The sequence below is a fragment of the Lepidochelys olivacea genome (genome assembly GCF_965140295.1).
Source record: "Lepidochelys olivacea isolate rLepOli2 genome assembly, chromosome: 7".
NCBI classification, from domain to species: domain Eukaryota; kingdom Metazoa; phylum Chordata; order Testudines; family Cheloniidae; genus Lepidochelys; species Lepidochelys olivacea.
This window is the reverse complement of record NC_140417.1, coordinates 12,531,871-12,551,170: the sequence shown is the minus strand read 5'-3', so window position 1 is coordinate 12,551,170 and position 19,300 is coordinate 12,531,871. Positions and strand designations below refer to the sequence as shown.

The window sequence follows — 19,300 nt, the reverse complement described above, 5'->3', positions numbered from 1 at the left end:
CAACCATTAATTGTGCAAATGAAACTCAGAGAACATTTGTATTCAACCCCAGGCTATTAGAAATTAATATACATGCAGAACAAAAATATCGAGAAGTTAGGGATGACCTTCATGTGTCATAGAAAGAGATGCAGAGAGGCACAAGTTATAGTTTCCAATTTACTGGAAAACAACACATCCTATTTCATAATAACGGCACTACACAGCAATCACAGGGTTAGCAATACTTTTGGAGTATCTGATGGTAACAGGAAGCAACGCAACACCAATGCTGTAATTCTGGGGAATGAATCAATACTCATGAAAAGTAAGAGGGCGCTTATATGTTTATTAGTGAGGTTCTGAAATCTCTATCACTGGAGATTTTTAGAACAGGTTAGACAAACGCCTGCCAGGAACAGTCTATTAGGTAGTCCTGCCTTGAGTGCAGCAGACTGGACTAGCTGACCTCTTAAGGTGCCCTCCAGTCCTCCACTTCTGTGATTCTATGTTTATTTCAGTGGGTTGGGATTTAACTCGTAGTGTATCAAGAAGAGAATATACCTTTAAATATACATCTTTATTTTCATAAAATTCATTTTAATGTCACTCAGACATCAATGCGGTGGATCCTCAGTTGGTGTAAATTATCACACTCTGTTGAAGTCAATGGAGCTTATGACAATTTACATCAGATGAGGATCTGCTCCAGGATTTGGGTAATGTTTATGGGCTCAGTCCTCCAGCCCATACTCACATGAATGGCCCCAATGAAACAGTCAGTTGGGACTATTCATACTAGCAAGGGCCGAAAGATTAAACTCAAAGGAGCTGCATCCATATACTTGAGGGCAAAATTTGGCCCTCTGAAAAGAAACAAAATGGTACTAAGAAGGAATGTGTTAGTTCTAAAAGGAATCGGTCATAATACTGTAGGGTTTGATTGAATAAGTAAGTGAACTCTCCAGTATCTTAAAAAGCTACAACCCATGTGGAATATGGCTTTAATTCAACATCCTTACATTAATAATAGGGAAATGACATGGCATTTAAACTGTAGGGTTAGCGTATAGCCAGTTTCTGCATGAACACACAGTAGGGATTAACCAAAGAGCACAACCACTTCTGTGCTACGCAAGTGTGAGGACTGCTCCCTACTATTACCCTATGGATCCTAGCCATGCTAGGAGGAGCAAGGAAGAGCCAGAGATGGCAGGCAGAGGAGGGGAGTAAATGCAGGAGCCTCTTAAAAGGGTATAGCAAAAAGCATACCATTCTGCATGTGGGGGGAAGGGCTGGGGGGCAGATGGGGAAAATGCCCTCTGTGTCTGTGTGGCTCTTTTCCTCCTCCAGTGGGCCAATGCTTAATAAGGCATAATAATGAGTCATTTCACAAAATGGGAGAAGAAAGTAAAAGGGTAAAGTACAGACATAAAGGGAGAGAGGATGAAAGATTGATGTGATCACCACGGGGAATGACTGAGAAAGGAGCAAAGATGACACTCAATCCATTATGCCTGGCAGAAAACAAAGATGGCCTCTTGCCCACTATTCGGAAGCCCCCAAAAGGCTAAAGGTCTGTGCTCCAAACTCCCATCTAACATCCCACTGGTAGCTGCATCTGGTAAAATGCAGGATTAAGAACACAGAAATCTGTGAGCAAATAGGACAGTTCAGTTAACCAGGGCTCATCAGATATGCACTCCTGTGAGGAGACTTTAATGCTTCTCTTATGCTAGTCATATAATATATTATTTATGGTTATTATTACTTATTAATTTATTTTCTATCAGGCGCACCCTGCTTTAATGTCTCAGGACACACTGCAATTTACTAAAGTAGCAAATAGTTTTTACTAAGAAGCAAAAAGGAAATGGACACTCCCTCTCCCAGCCATCTTGAGAAAGTAGATTGATCAAATGCTATATCAATAGATTTGAAGTGGGAGAGGGAGGGATGTAAGTTTCAGTGCTGAGGGACTTCCCCAAAGAACAGTGTCACCAGCCCCACAGACAACTAAATCTAGTGACATGTAGCTGGAGTGCCGCAGCTGCCCTCAGCTGCTATGGCAGTACCAGTGGAGACAGCTAAGGCTGGAGCCATGGACGAGTTGTAGTTTAAAGACAACAGCTTGAACGGCATTCATAAATTAATAACATGCCAGTGCAGCTACTGGAGAAAACACTTAGGTGATTTTGAAAATTTTACCCCAGAAACGTTTAAGTGATGTAGGATTCTCAATCTTATTTACTTTCAATGAGGTTGAGGCTCCTAAGATGCAGACCCTCTAAGGAGTTTAGGCACCTTTTGGGGATCTGGGCCTTAGGCTCCTAAGTCTCTTTTGAAAATGGGCTCCCAAACCATTTAGGTGCTTTTGAAAATTTTACCTTCTCTGGCTAATACTACCTAATATGTGAGCATTGGAATTCTGCCCTGCGGGAAGCCACTGATTTGTCTTCATTGTCACCTAGGTTGAAACTTAGCCCTCTGATCTTAATACGGGTGCTGATTTGGCTAGAAACTCAGAAAGCTGCGAGGGTGCTTTGTACATTTGACCACAATACATAGAGCTAGATACTGTCTACATTCTCTTGGCACTTCAGCCCATGTTGTCTCACCAGATCACCCCAAAGGTTGAACAGCATGAGGGACTGAGACTTATGGGACTCTGTAGGGGAGGGCTTTGCAGTGAAGGAACAGTCACCTGTAGTGAACATCAGGGGGAGGAAGCATTCGAGCCATTTCAAGGTATTCTACTTAGACGGCAAATCCTTTTTGGCCAGGAACCATCTTTTCATTATGTGCATGTACAGTGCCTAGCACGATGGGCCTTGGACTCTGGCTGGAGCCCCAGGTGCTACCACAATACAAATAAATACTACTTTCAATATTTTTGTTCACCCCTGTAGCCAGTTGTCAGTGGGAGAGATGAGCTTCCACTCTAATGAGGGTACTGAATTAGTCAACACAATCCTCATGTCCATGCAGATTTAAAACTGCAGTTCTTCCTGCCTGGGAAAGCTGGTAATTGATTCTTGATTAAAAATACTTTGAGCAGTGGTCAGATGCTTATATTTATTTGTCATGTCTACCTGTCCCTGTTAGGGCTTTTCCTCTTTTTCCACCTATGAATAGTTGTAAAGAAACATATTTGTCAAATGTTGAGCTACAACTATCTCTGAATCAGTGTTTTACATAAATATTACATTCCAACCCCACCATGTAAATGCTCACAAAAGTTAATAGAAACATAGCTATGAGAAACAAAGAAAAGAGTAGGTACACTGGGAGATTATATACATTGATGAATGACATGTTCTCTTTTCTGTAATTATAGTTGTCAAAGGAACCACGTTAGGACAGTAACCTGTATTCAGACACGCACCTCGCTAATGGACTATAGGATCCCACATTAGCATTATCATCAACCAGTTCACTGTTGGATAAAAGACTTTTCATCTTCCACACTTCTGCCTATATTGAGCTTCACCCACCCATGCCAGGTATTTAAATTTAATGTTTCATTTCCCCACTTTCTATATATCTACCCTTTCCCTACTCTTGAATTATCTATTTTATCATTTTAATTTTTATGAAGGTTTTTCAGGAGCTGTACTTCAGCTCCTTGACTCCACAAAGTGTATAATGCAGTTTGTCACTGAGCTTTGAAACTTTTGGGAACAGATTGTCAATGACGGTCCGGTCAAGTAGCCAACTGCTCCATTGTCTCTTTGACCATAGTGATGCACACAGTTTAATCTTGGTTAAAGTAGACTAACAAAAAGATTATTTGAAGCTGGCATCTTGCTCACATTATAAACTTAATCTGAGGATCTTTAACCATTTTTATAAAGGTGGATCTTTATTTCACGGAAACACTTAGGTACCAAAAGTTTAGGCAACTTGCCCCAGGCAACAAAGTGAGCCAGTGGCAGAGTCAGGAACAGAACCTAACTCCCCAGGCTCCCGTTCCTTTGTTCAGGATGTAAGACCATACTGACTTCGACCTTGCCTCTACAGCCATAGAGGTACACAGAAGTGCCGTGCTTCCAGTCCTCAAAGGAGGTCAGGATTCTGAGGACCATTGAAGATATACACACCTATGTCACTAAGAGGGCTCAGGGGTTCCCTGTGCAAAAGCAGGTGGGGCTGGAAGATGATCGGGGCAGTACCAAGGAGGAGCTGGAATGGAACCAGAAGACTTTTGCAGCACAGATACGCCAGTCTTCAGTCCTGCAATGGGTGGCTGCATAACAAGCACAGACAGCTACTTCAGCCAACAACTACATCACAGTTGCCAACTTTCATGTGGTAAATAAGCACCCCGACTTTCACAATAAGCCAAAAATCAAGCTAATCCCATTTCAAAACAAGCCCATCCCTAAGAACCCCAACACTCTGTGACTAGATCCTCACAACATACAGTCTGGGACTGTAGTGGACCCACTGTGCACCCCTGACGCTCTCTCCCCTTGTCCTCTGCTTGCCACCTCCTGCCCCTGCCCCTGCTTGCCGGGAGCCAATCAAAAAAAGAAAAAAAAAAGAAGAAGCAACAAGCTGCAACAAGCTACAAGCCAAAAACTATCCAACAAGCAACTCACAAGCCAGTTAAGCCAAAAACAAGCCCAATTTCTGCATTTTTTTTTTTTTTTTGCAGGTTTGGCATGTCTGAACTACATCCTACCTGTGTCCCTCACTGCGCATCTAGCCAACACCTTCTCAGGCTGGGCGCTGGTATTTGGTTTGTTTTGCATTATCATGAGCATGCCTTCAACATGCACACAAATTAGTAGTATCAGTATTTCTTATCCATGTGGAGGAGGCATCTAAGAGGCCCAGCCATGGGCCAGGCCCCATTGTGCTGTTCAAACACAGAACAAAAACGTGTTCCTGCCCAAAGACCTAACCTCTACAGTCACCATGTTTCCAGCAGAATTACTGTCTTTCTGCATAGAATAGTTGTGAGATACTCCATTTTGGGTATTTTGTGCTGGCTCAGAAAGACTTGTCATTACTCAGCTCCTGATGATTTGCGGATAAAAAACTTTTTTCGAGTCTGCAACCTATTTCTATCGTTAAATATGAAAAGCAAACTGAGCTAAAGGAACACCTTTGCTGCAAGTCCCTGTGCTGTACATTCTTGTTCGGCACAGTGACCTCTGAGATCTTAGGCAGAAAGTAAAAAAGCCAGGATCATGGAGCCAGTGTGACCTTTTCTTTCAGCCAGATGATAAACAGTAAAGGGTAAATTGCCAATGCAGTGCACAGTCATTTAGCCACATGTCTCATTAACTTTAATGGGAGTCTCAGCTAAATATCTGAACATCACATAGGAAATATACCTTGAAGTATGATGTCTGGGGGAAAAATTGCCTGGAGAGAAAATGTAAAGAAGAGGAGAAATATGAAAGAGCAAACTCGATACAAAAGTACTGCATGTGGGTGGGAATGAACAAGATTATTTGTGCATCAGCTGTGACATGAGCTAGCTAACCTCCCAACCAGAGAAGGTGATTGGAAGCAATCAATAGAGTGGTAAAATGTAACAAGAAGACGAAAGGTATCAAAGGACTAATTCCATTACCATCCATGGGGAGAGTTAAAAGAAAAACATAAGAGGACTCTATAGGGAATATCAATCTACAAATCCCAGTGTGACAGTTTTATCTTTCACCATAATTTAATATAGAACTCAGGTTAAAGTATTCATGAATAATCACATTCATTTTATCTTGTCACTTTCTATTCAAATTATTTTATTATCTTCCACAGGGTAAATCTGGCAAGGTTTCTGAGCTTGTTAAAATAATCTAAAAGTAACTGCTTAAGTTGCTTAAGCCACAAATGCTTCCATTTCAATCTTTCTGAAAACTATGAATGGAGGAAGTGTACAGCAAGGACAAAAGACTATGTGGAGGTATACATCAGGACTTGTAAAATTCTTACATTCTTTACAGATGTCTTCCACATAAGGAGCTAGGCAATTTTTTTTTTCAAAATCACGTTTTACTCAGAAAAGTGACTAAAAATGGCACCTACCAACACCACAGAGCTGTTCCTTGTATATATTCAGAGTTGTAGCTGTTGTCTTTCCTGACAAAAGTGAATCTTAGGGCTGGTCTACACAAGGCCCTTAGTGCACAAAAGCAGTGCTCAGTGTGATCACACAAGCAGTTAGAGTGGAGTAACCAGTGCACTCTAGTGCTCAGTGTGATCACACAAGCAGTTAGAGTGGAGTCACCAGTGCACTCTAGCTAGTGCTCACCAGCAACTGCAGACTTTTTCCCAGTGTAGACAAGCCCTTTGCTGCTGTTTATGCCTCTTAGCCCTGCAAAACCAATGGAGTATGAGTTAGATTCTCTTCCTCTTTGTGCATCGTGGGCTCGAATCTTCAAAGTGCTGCGTGCTCTGGACTTGATCCAGGAAGGCATTTAAGTGTGTGTTTAACTTTAAGCACATGAATAATCCCATTGATTTCAAGCTTCTTGCTTCCTCCCCTTCTGGGATTTGGCATTCTTTTCCCACCACAGGAGCCAGGGAACTATACAAATCATTAGCTAAATAATCTTTGCCCATAACAAAGGCATTCATCAAAACGTCATCATTCGTACTCCAGAGAGGCTTTTAAACCATCAGCTATTCCTTCTTTCTAGTATAACCAAATGTCACTTCAGCTGAACTGTATTTAGACTTTCTTCCTGAAGTACGACTCTATCTAGACTAATTTTAGCTTTATGTAACAACTTCCATTAAAAAAAAACATGCAGTATTTATGGGCTCAACCAATAGAAAAAAAATATCAGTCATGAAAATCACTGTAGTGTCAAGTAAATAAATAGAAATACTGAGTGTGCAATCACATCCAGCTCGCCACCATGACAAACCTTTTTAATAAAAAAATAGCCAATCTTTTCTTCTCAAATGTGGAAGCCTGACTGTTAAAGTCCCATGTGCTGCTCTAGCCCTGTCTATTCCTCAACAACTCAAACCCCTTGGTTTTCAGATCCTTCAAGAGCCAGTCTTTCCTATCTCCACAACTAACTACGATTTCAACAAGCAAAAACGAAACCCAACAAACAAAAATCTCTGTCCTTTTCAAATCCATTTCATTGTAAATTTGCTTTCCCTCCCACTGCAATGTTTTTGTTAGCGCTAAACAAAACTCAAGACTTAAGAAATCTAGGACTCCAGTTATATTACACAAATTAGCCCATGAATGGAATCAAAGTTGTTTCCCTCCAGAGAGAAAGCAACCAATTCTAAAAATGTTGTTCTAGGAAATAGTTTGTTTCTCAGATGCTGTTTGTTTTCTTTTTATTAACAAACTAAAGCAGAATACAAAAAGGGCAGACATCCTGAGGTGAATCCCCCAAATCAAAGTATAATTAACCTGTGTATCAAACATACTTTTCTTCCTTTTTAAAAAAAACAGTAAATGTAAAGGGACACATTTTCTATGGGTGGGAGGACCATAGAAAAGGGATTGTTACAGTATTATATTGTAAAATGTTGCAATTTTGAATGCCATTTAAATATTAGTTTGTATTTTGGTTTTTAGATGGATCCCACATATTAAGTAGAAAAATGGAGGTGGCCCCTTTAAAATCAGGGCAGGGCACTGGATGGAGTGTGCACTTGAAGGGATTTGTGAGCAGAATATACGTGAATGTTGAGAGCTCTAAATGCAATGGCCCAGCCCACAGGAAAAGTTGCCTGACAAAGGTCTGAACTCAGGTGGTAATAAAACTATCCTTTGTGAAACAAAAGCTTCATTACTGAAGGTATAACACTGTTGTAGTTACTGAAGGTGTGACACGGTTGTAGTTTCATTGACTTCAGTGGAGTTATACAAGCAAAGAATCTCTCCTAGACACTCAAAACTCGTTGAAGTCAATGGAACCACAGCCACTCACAGCAGCTCAGTATCTGCCCTGCTATTTTATCGCATGAAATGAGGACACTAAAGCATTCATGAGGACATTTTGCTCATCCCCATTGTGGTATGTCGTCTTATACAGCACGTCTTTGTCCTGCTGCCTGCCTGTCATTTAAATATTTAATAACGCTTAATAGTTTCATCTCTTCATTAGCACTAGTAATGGGAAAATGCGAAATAAAAGAACTGTTTATGTGTTTGGAAGTAAACATAAACGCAGCCTTTGATATTATTTACTTTTTAACTGGAAAATGAATGTAACTCTAAATTAGTCCATCAGTATCTTACAGAATACCTACAATGCAATTTATTCCTAGTGCAGTTTCTCCAATCATAATGTACAGCCCTTGCTTAGCTAGTTGCTTATTGCACAACATTTCCATAACTGACAGTGACCCCATCAGCTGTATTAATTTCATCTCTAGCTTCATATTCAGAAACCTCTATCTACAGTAAACTAACCAGTAATAATAATAAAAGAGTGCTTCTGGCAATTTGTTCACATTCCAGTTTTACATACCATCAAGTTGACTGTAGGATGCCTCTGTATGGTACTTGTAATGCTTGGTAAATTCACTATATAAATGATGATGATGATATTATTTGTATTACAGTAGTGCCTAGGAGCCCTGGTCATGGACCAGGGCTGCATTGTGCTAGATGTGTACAAACACAGAACTAAAAGATGGTCCCTGCCAGAAAGAGCTTACAACCTTAGTATAACAACTATATAAATGCTAATATTGCACTTTTCAGCAGTAGATCTCAAAGTGATGTACAAAGGAAGTCAGTATCATTATTTCCATTTTACAGTTAGGGAAACTGAGGCATAAAGAGATTGTGTGCCATGCCCAAGGTCATCCAACAGGCCAGTGGCAGAGCCCTGCTCTCAGGTCTTCTGAGTCCCAATCTAGTTCTTTATCCACCAGGCCACAGTGCCTACCCTACAAGACAAGAGACAATAGGTGGATACAGATAGACCAATGGGAGAGCACAAGGAAACAATGAGATAGCACTGGTCAGCATGATAGGCAGTGGTCAGAGCATGTCTCAATGTTGTCAGGTTAGGGAGTTAGATGCATCTCCTCACATAAGGGATTTTTCCATTAAATACTGTGTCCCCCACTAAAATCAACAACAGTTCACACTTCCACCAGCTGATTTGTTCTTCCACCAGCAGGCACTCTTGGATCAATGTGGCTGACCTACTCCACACTGAAGGGCTGAGCAAAACAGAAAAATGTGGGTCATTTTATTGGCTGAAGTGCTAACCCTGTAGTTGGTCATAAATCTGCAGAATGGCATAGAAAGGCACTGTGGTCATGATGGCAAAATCTATATGTTTAACCACACCCTGCTTTGGACAGGACTGTTAAAGGTTATTTCACTTGGCAGTTTCAACATATACCCTGCCTCTAAATACAAAGTTGCTCGATACTGCGTACTAAGAGTCACATTCAGCTCATTTCACATCTAAATTGATCTGCACTAGAATCCAAGCCTTAGGCTAATAAAATCTTTGAATGGATCCAGATGACAGGCAGAGTATTTTCACATCTTTTTATAATCTCAGTAGTTTTATCTTTGTGACTTGAACTATGTCATAAAGTACTGAGTGCAAAAAATGCTAGTTACAATTCATTAGACCTTAAGACTGAAGACTAGTTTCTTCATTCAGGTAGACATATTGGTATAACACAATTAGATTATGGTGGCTTTTGTGTTTTAAACGATGCACAACTCCAACAGATGCTATTGTAACAAACACACATCCTATTGAACCACAATCCCATTTACACGGTATAACTGCTTTTATTGCTGTAAAATACCTAGGGGGTTGGGATCAGATTTTCAGTGAGTGACTTTAATTCTGTGCTCAAAATTCAAGAATGCATAGTTTTTGAATTCAGGGACAGATTATCCTTTCACATCACAGCACAATAGAATATTATTATATCCCCATCCTCATTCAGTGCACACAAGGCAACTAGAAGGGTTAGTTAGACTCATGGGTTACAGTGTATACAGTGGGCAATACCAAGTTGTTTATCTCCAATATGGCTCATTCCACTGTTGCAGGGGAAGGAGGGACTGAGAAGCATCTGGATTCTGGTCTTGGTTGTAGGCTGATGGCTAAGGCTGAAAAAGACCATGGTAGTGCTATTCGACTGGGGGAGGCAGGCAAAAGAACTGGCTAGAATTACATAGCCTTGGTTTGTAAATTGGGTTCACAATGCAGGGGTTTTGCTGGATGCTCAAGTGGCAGCCATGGCAACAAGAGTACATTTCCATCTACAGTTGGTGGGCAAACGGTTTGTTTGGGATGGGAACCTTGCTCTACTCGTTCCTGCCTGTGTCACATTAAATTACTGTCACATGCTCTACTTGGGGCTACACTTTGAGACTGTTTAGAAGCTGAGGGTTTGTAGCAGCCTGTTTGTCAGGCAGAATTCTTTGTGAGGAGCATGTAACGCTGTTGCTCTCTTAGCAGAGTTGGCTGCCTTTGGGCTTCCAGGTGGAATTCAAGCTGTTGTTTTTCCACTTTAAAGCCCTTAATGATTAGGATCTCACTTACTGGAGAGATTGTCTACCTTTCTCCTCATGCCAGCTGCAGTTGCTACCCTCTGAAGTTCCCTGAATGCAAAAGAGAGTGAACTGCTGCCAGGGCATTCCTGGTGAGGGCCCCTCAGCTGTGGAATGTACTTCCCCATTCATCCACCAGCACCGGGATTTGTTAATCTTGTGAACACACTGCAAGAGTCACCTTTTGTACTGAGGTTTTTCGAGCCAGGGTAAAGTTTGCATAGGGAGGGGTAGTCGTTGCTTATCTTTTGTAGCCATTGAAAAGCGGGGGTCAGAGCACAGGATGGGTGCTCCTAATATGTAGGGCTGTTGTTAAATCAAATAAATACACATTTTACTTAGTTGTTTTTAAAAGCCAAACATTTTTATTAAAGGCCATCGATTTCATGTGCAACAGCAAAAACCCTCTTCTTCCTCTTCTAGCCTCTTTGTCCTTACCTTGCCATAACTCAAATAACTAATATGTGGCCAAGATTTATTCTGATGTGATCCATTCTTAAGGTCTATTTGTCTCTTTTCTTGACTTCAGCAGAAAGATTACACATGCCTGTTGGTTATGCTCCTTTTATTTTTCCTAGGATGTTCACCTTCAAGCACAGCGCCAGGAAAAATGAAGTTAGTTTACACTGGGTCGATGACCTCCTACTTCCGTTATTTACTGCAGTAATCACCAAATGGAACTGTGCTTTTCTCCAATTGCACATATAAATTATCAACTATTATGCCCTCATGTACTGATGCAAAGGTTGATGTAACTTCAAGTTTTAAAACTATAGGGTAATGTAGATGTTCAAACATGCTTATGACTTGATTTCTCACTGTTTCCTTCACCAGCTTTAAAAGGACTGCAAATGATGACTACATTACCATACAAGCATCTTATATGCTAACTGGAATTACATAAGCATTGTGAAGCATTCTGAAATGCTGTACATGAGCTTTGCGAGATCTAGCTTCTCACTGCTATTCATTTTTCAATTTTCAGCTTCAAAGATCTTGGACATTCTCCTCTAGGCTCATCTAGGAGCAGGAATCCAAGGCCTAGTCACATTGGGTGATTTTCTTAGGCACAAGGATTTGTCTCAGCAGTCTCGAGACGAACCCAAAAAAAGGGAAGTTTATGCAATAGTGGAGACACTTTCATTCTTCCCATGTGCCGTGATAATTCTGTTATTGTGCAGAAGACAATAAGGTAAATTTACCTTGCAGAATATGACTATGACTTTTTTATTTTATAATCTGCTTTTCACTAAACCTACTGTGCACTTTCATGCAAAACTGCACTCTCCTTGGGTCTGTGTGAGCTATCGTTTGAAATACAGTGAGGTCCCCTGACTGCAGACAAACAGCACCTAATGGGACAAGTCCAAACCATGTGCAGCGAATGGAGTTTAATCAGAGGCATAAGATATACCACACTGTCAAATGAATTATGGTATCCTGCCTCCAATTTTGCCACCCACCTTCTAGTAATTTGGTCTAGACCATACTTCCCTAGTTTGCTTAGGAGAATGTCTTGTGGGACTATATCAAAAGCCTTACAAAAATCAAGATATATCATGTCTACAGTATCTGCCTCCCCCACTCCACTAGATGGTGCAATTCACCAGAGCTGTATCATTTAATGCTAGCTGAGGATTTAGCTGAGGATTTTCTCCATTTTCCACAACCTTGCACATTGACTGGTCCCGTATCAGTTTGAATATTAAATGAGCTCTCACTGGGAAAAAAAGTAACAAGACCTGCAAAGAAGGAGCAGAATAAGGACAAATACATAACTATCTAGGGAGTTTAAAAAAAGGTGGAGCAAAAGTTCACGTCCCTTGGAGTGGCACATGACCCAGTTAATGTACAATTTAGATGCAGTAATTTTCTTCTGGCTGAGAAGTCAGGTTGATTTTTTTTCCCCCCAAGCTTATCCTTTCCACAGTTTTGATTCCCCCTCTCCCTCCCCCCGCCCGAAATACAATGATAATAGAACTGAACTGCTGCAGCCAGCTACACAAATTCATTAATGGCATTAGCAAAATAATGGTTTCAGACTTATGTGTCAGTGCTGGGAGCAGCCGCCTTCTTTTAGGGAGAGTCTTCCATTTTTATAGTAATGTGAATAAACAGCTTGCTTCATCATTACTGATATGAGAAATATTAGGGATTTTAAAAGTCATGTTTATGGTCCTGCTGCACATGCCTTTCTCTCAAGTCCAGACCTCAGGCCCAGAAATGGTATTCAGCTCCCTTTGCCCTCCAAAATAATTGTCAATAGGAGCCACTAGTGAGGTTACTGATAAGTCCTATCTCAGAAATCAACTATGCTAATGAACAGGCCAGGTGTTTCTTCCAGTTAGGGCTTGTCTACATTACCCACAAGATCGACGGGTAGCGATCGATCCAGCCGGGGTCAATTGATCACATCTAGTCTAGACGTGATAAATCCACCGCCGAGCACTCTCCCATTGACTCCGGTACTCCACCCGGGCAAGAGGCGCAGGCAGAGTCGATGGGGGAGCGTCAGCTGTTGGCTCACCGCAGTGAAGACACCACAGTGAGTAGATCTCAGTATGTCGACTTCAGCTACATTATTCACATAGCTGAAGTTGCGTAACTTAGATTGATTCCCCTGCCTCTCCCCCTCCCCCCAGCTCAGTGGAAACCAGACCTAAGTTACACAGTGTGCACTAGGTTCTCAGCTACATCAGTGCTCCGTTCAGCACACTCAGAAGTGTGCCAGGGGAGGGGTGAAGGTGACTGTAGGCCACCTTTGCACTGACCTAATCTCTGGTGAATCTGGAGGCAAGTTCAGCTCTGAGTTACAAATCACGTTGCAGTCTTGCATTTCATCCCACCTGAAGTACACTCTTGCATGCCTCCTACACCACACCAACTCTCTTGCATGGCAATGAAATATGGGTTCCGAGGAAGGCTGAAGAGGGTTGATGTTTTCAGTTCTCATTATTGTCATTAGCTACTCCATATTAAGTGGTAGTACAAAATCAACAATGAGGATGTACATAGACAAACCCAGCAACCTCATCCAGCAGCACTGGTTCAGTTTCAATGGCTTTCTTGGCTTCCATCTTAATAACATGAAAGACCAATGAATTATGAAGCACATATACCAAAGAATGCTGCAACATGGCTGGTGATCACATGGGCATCAAAAGGTTCTGTGGCACGATAAAATCTCCAGTGAAGGACACAAATTGAATAAGCAGCCAGACCACCTTACGGACTTCCCTAGAGCTCACAGTGCATGGCACTAGATCTGCAAGGAGGCTATGTCCCTTTGGGATTTGCCATGATGAAGGTCAAGGAAGAATTTGGCAGAGCAGCTGCAGAAAGCATTTCAAGCTGGTACCACTGCACTGCAGGAGGAGGTATCTATAAAACGAGGCCTATTACACAGCTTTCTGCAGTCTTGACTCTGAATGTTCTCTCCCCTGTGCTGATTGATTGTTTGCTTTAACCCACTCCTACTGCCCCCTTCCTTTGTCTTTCCAACTAGTTAATCCTCTTCTGACATAAACCCCCTGAGAAGATTTAAAGAACCAACCAAACTCAAAACTTGGACATAACATGTTTGCAGTCACTGCATTGTTCATTCTGCTTGTATTTTCTGTCCCTCTAAAGCCCCTCAGCTCTTTGGGGCAGGGACTCTTATTCTATCTTTGTACAGTACCTACCACAAGGACCGCACATTCTCAATAATAAATCTAATGTTACAGTGATATAATGGAAGAGATTGTGAGGGAGGGGATTCCACTGTGACAGAACACAAAAGAAACATGGGGAGCAATGTCGCTAAATGAATAATCTTCATTTACTTCATTCATTTATGTATTTAGTTTAGAGTATTTTCTTTCAAGTGTGAACTTTCTTTAAAAGGATCATTCCTCTCAAATAGTCTCCACTCTGGATACAGTAATTCCATTAGAAGAAGAACTAAAACTCAGCTCTTCTCTGCTAATGTTCATCACACAAACCTCTTTATAAGCTGGGAAAGAAAATGTTTCTGGTTCAGATGCAAATGTCAGCAAATACCATAAATACTTGTGTTTAAATGAATCAGATTTAAGATGATCCCTTAATAGTGAGGGTATAAGGTAGGAACTAGCAGAAATGAATGATCTTCACGGAAGGACTTCCCTCTGTCCCATACACAAAATGAAACTTGCTTAAAACGCCTCTCACCTAACTGTGTCTCTCAAGGGTCCCTCTGCTTGACTGCTGGCCTATTTACTTATCCAGCTTTTTCTGCTGTCTCAGTCCCTGCAGTATTTTCCCCAGCCTCCTTCCTGATTTGCTTCATACAGCTTTTTCCCTGCTCTGCTGCTCCTCTTTGTGTCCATCTGACAGTGTGGTAAATGGTTTCCCCTAATGAACCAGCAGACTAACTTGCATATAAACTGACCTCCTATTTAATGACTCCGAATTGCACATATCTTTGACAGCTCATATCTGAGTATATGGTTATATTTTATGTGAGTATATGTTCTCCCTGATTCCCACACAAAGGAGGTATGGGAGATATAAATAGGGAGAGCTCCAAAGCTCACCAAACCCAAAAGTCTTTCCCGTGGTTCCAGTGCCCATTTGGTTTGGTCCCTTGAACCCGGAAGCAGGTACACACTGCTGCACTTTGCCTCAAAATGTTTAGATTAAAATGGAATGTTCTTTCTATAAGTGTACGAGAATTTTAGGTTTTAGATGAGAATGTTTTACTGTTTCTCTGCATGCTGTCAGAGGATTTAGGATTAGAGGAACCAGAGGAAAGCTCACTCAAGCTTTACAAACCTAAAAATCTGCCACTGAAACATCTGGTCAATGTGTAATTGGAGGAGTGCATTGGGTAGTTTACATTTTTTTTCCTCTTGTTTTTTAATAACATTTACAAGGAATCTGATTATTGTTACCCACCAGTCCCCACTTTTCAATATCTCCTTGTCCTGATGTTAGGGTGACCAGATGTCCTGATTTGATAGGGACAGGCCCGATTTTTGTGTCTTTTTCTTATATAGGCTCCTATTACCCCCCACCCGCTGTCCTGATTTTTCACACTTACTGTCTGGTCACCCTACCTGATATACATATCCCTTAATTGTCTGGCTATCCTACTTCTAGTTTGTCTAACTAACCTTAGTCTACATAGCAGAGACACCCATCTATACCCATGTATATCGGTCCATATACAGACTTTTCTTTAGATCATGTCACTAGTGGTGTTCCGGAGATCAATGCTTGAGGCAACATGGTCTAGTGGTTAGCACACTAGCTGGGGTTAAGGCAACCTGGGCTAGTCATAGTTTGACCACTGGCTTCCTGTGTTGCCTTGAGCAAATGACTTTGCCTCTCTTGGCCTCCATTTCCCTTGAACCCTCTGCCTGTCTTGCTGATCTAGATAATAAGCTCCTCAGAACTATCTCTTACTATGTGTTTGTATAGCATCTAGCACAATGGGCTCCTGATCTCAGTATAATACAAATATTAATTATATGATTTGGTTTCAACCTGGACAATAGCTAACCTGCTGCCAGTGGATCTGATCCTCCACTGGCTTTTTCCCATCAAAGTCAATGGAATTACACCAGCTGAAACATATGGAACATTTTGGGATCATGCCATTAGTCTGTCGTTTTATTACTCCTTTCTACAAACACTTTCTTTTTATTGTGCAAGTAAAATATTATACTACATGAGGCAGCTCATTTGTATTTAATACTTCATTGTGCAGACGTATAGGAAGAAACTTTCAAGAATTTAATATTTAATAATACTATATGTGATGGGGAGGTGGGAGAAAAAAAACACAGCCATATTTACAATGAGTCTTTAATGACAAATATAAATGTTGGGGATTACGCTATACTTTGTTCCTTTTTTTGTGTCTGAAGCGACTAGTTTTGAAATATCCGTAAGATGCTAATTTCCAACATCTTGAATCATCCATAAACACTTACGTAGATGGTATATTTTTAAAATCAAAAACATTGGATATTATTTTGATCTCACGTCCAGCAGCAAATCAGAAGTTACAAGAAGTCAGTGGAGTTACACTGATGTAAAAATAATGCAAACCTGATCAGAATTAGCTTCATTCTCCTTAAATGAGGTTTGCTGTTACCTCATGCACATGTTCATGAAATAGCACCAGCTCCCATTCCCACTGAAGCCAATGGTTGTCTTTCCATTGATTTAATGAAGTTAGATTGGACCCATAATGAGCTAAATCTTGAAGTCCTCACTCAGGCAAAACTCTCAAAACTTCAGTGGCAGATTTGCCTCACTAATGCCAGTAGGATCAGTTCCAAAGTACACTATGCAAAACAAAATAACATGGTTTCAGTAATCTATTGAAAAACAATTCACATCTTACCCAAAGCTGCATGTATTATACTACGTTTCAGACCGTATGCCTTTTTTCAGATTAAATAATGTTTTCTGTTCTGAATTGGATTTTCTTTTTTCTGGTGGGGGGATATGTTGGGAAAGATGTGAGCTGCCAAACATTGGGCAAATGAGAGAAAGAAAGAAAATCTGAATCCCTGAATCTTTGCTTTTATCCTTGGCAAATTAGACTACAGGAAGTATATAAATTGAAAACTTTTCTTCCAATTAACATTTCAAAAAATTCTGAAGAGCTGATTTAAGAAGACAATGGCACAAAAGTACATATTGAATCCGGACCTGTGCTACTGCAGTTATATGGATTTTCCAGCAATAAAGTAGGTTAAAAGATAAATTAATTGTATGCTTCCTGTTCAAGAGAAATAGACCAATGGTAGTTACTATAGCAACTACTTGTAATTCATTCTATTAACTTTCTTATTGCAGAAACAGTCAGTAATGATATAGATCTCTTTAAGATAAAATATACGTGTAGGCTTTTAAAATATATTGTTTGTTTCACATTCAAATAAAATCTGATATACTTTTGTAAAAGTAAAGTCAATGTCAGACAGAAGCAATATTTTGGAATTTTTTGCGGGGTGAAGGGGGAAGAATGGTGAAACAAAATTATAACAGAATCAATCCTCTCCTTTTAGCAATTTCAGTAAAATGCTCATATAAATGTTTGTTTTGGCACTTACTCATGTTCATCTAAATTGTGAACATTACACCTCATATAAAGGTATAATACTATGTGATGAAATCTCTCTATTGCTGCTCTTTGAAAATCCCAGATGATCACTCCAAAGACAGAGTTCTCTCTGGAGCATAGAGTCAACTTATGGCCACCTCACCCCTACCTAACACTCTATAGATGCTCATTTAAAATACATCTCAAGGCCATATTAACTCTCTAAGGGTCTCCTCTGAAGATATTACTGAATAGCTGCAGGGGGATCCAGTTAGTTGCAGCCTGCCTTCCATGAGATCCCTGCTGTTCCACGTTAAGCTGACTCAGCGGAGCACTGCAAAGGCACATGCTGACCATGCCAAAAGGGACAACCTGAGCTAAAGCAATTCATTTGTATTTGTATTTTCTGGAATCTGTACATATGGAAATAACATATACACTAGCAGGGGTGCATCTGATATAATTTGTGGTATGGCTGTAAGAACCTGTTTAAATACCATGTGATATGTATACCTTCTACAGTATTCACCTAAACCATCTTTCAAAGATCCCCATTGACTGGATTGGGTCCCACTCAAAATCCGGGGGGGTGGGGAAGGAGGAGGAAGCAGCCGGGGCCGTACCCATTGTATAGCTTTTAGCCTAGGGGTTAGAGCACTTGCCTGGAATGTGAGAGACACAGGTTCAATTCCCCCCTCAGGCAGAGGAAGAGAAAGGATGCAAACAGGAGACTCCTACTTCTCAGAGGAGGCCTCTAACCACTGAGCTATGAGGTAATCTGCTGTTGAGCACTGTCTCATGTTCAAGCTGTTCCACTGTGGATTAAATAATGAAAGAGTGATTGGAACAGGAGGATTGGACCTGAGATCTGCCACCTCCCAGGTGGGTTCCTAACCACTGAACTTCAGGGTCATTTCTCTCTTTCTAGCCCAATGTCTGTTCCATTGTGGATAAAAATACACAGTGGGAGGGAGGGAGAGAGAGAGAGAGAGAGAGAGAGAATGGCACCTGGTAAAGCCATTGAAATCAAGTGGAATCAAAGTGAAGGCAGAATTTGGCCACTCTCTAATAGTTTAGGACTATAATTTGATATCAATTTTTTAGCAAGAATGCAGGGGGGAGCATAAAACAAGACCACCACAAACCAAATCAGGGCAAATAAGTAGAGAGAAGATGATTTATGCAGGGCTTAAGAGAGAAGAAGCTTGACTTTGATGGGTTAGAGTAAGCAGAGCCAGGGAAAAGATTCGTGGTAGAGGTGGAATTGACATGATCAGTTTGGGAAAGGTAGATGATATTGGAGGCAGCTTTTTGAATGGACTGGAGAGGGTTTACTGGAGTTCTGTGGGAAACTAGAGAGGAGGTGGTTATGAAGGTTGTTCTAATGCTATGTGATGAGAGAGTTTTAGTGTACAGACATACAGAAATGGACAGATCTTCGAAGCATTTTGGAGAAGGAAGTAGCAGGATTTGTACATAGCTTGGATGTGTGGGGCAGCACAGAGGGAGGAGGCAAAAATGACTCCTAGTTTAGGATCCTGAGTGAGAATGAAGATGGTGTGGTTATCAGTGGTGAGAGAGGACTGGGGAAGTGGACACCTGTAAGAAGGAAGATAAAGAGTTAACATTGGCCATACTTGCATTAATAGAGAGCCATAAAAGAGATAACTCAGAGAAGCTGAAATACAATTAATCAGCTTCATGTTGCAAATACATTGTTTATT

The 19,300-nt window shown here is 40.8% G+C and overlaps 1 long non-coding RNA gene across 1 annotated transcript in view; it reads left to right on the top strand.

The window, feature by feature from the left end:
• LOC311524273 overlaps positions 1-11,622 on the top strand; it is a 47,297-nt gene extending 35,675 nt beyond the window's left edge. The window contains exons 2-3 of the long non-coding RNA XR_014712515.1: positions 3,317-3,482; positions 11,077-11,622. This is a non-coding gene — a long non-coding RNA (uncharacterized lncRNA). The remainder of the gene's footprint in view (positions 1-3,316; positions 3,483-11,076) is intronic.
• Positions 11,623-19,300: the final 7,678 nt, after the last annotated feature.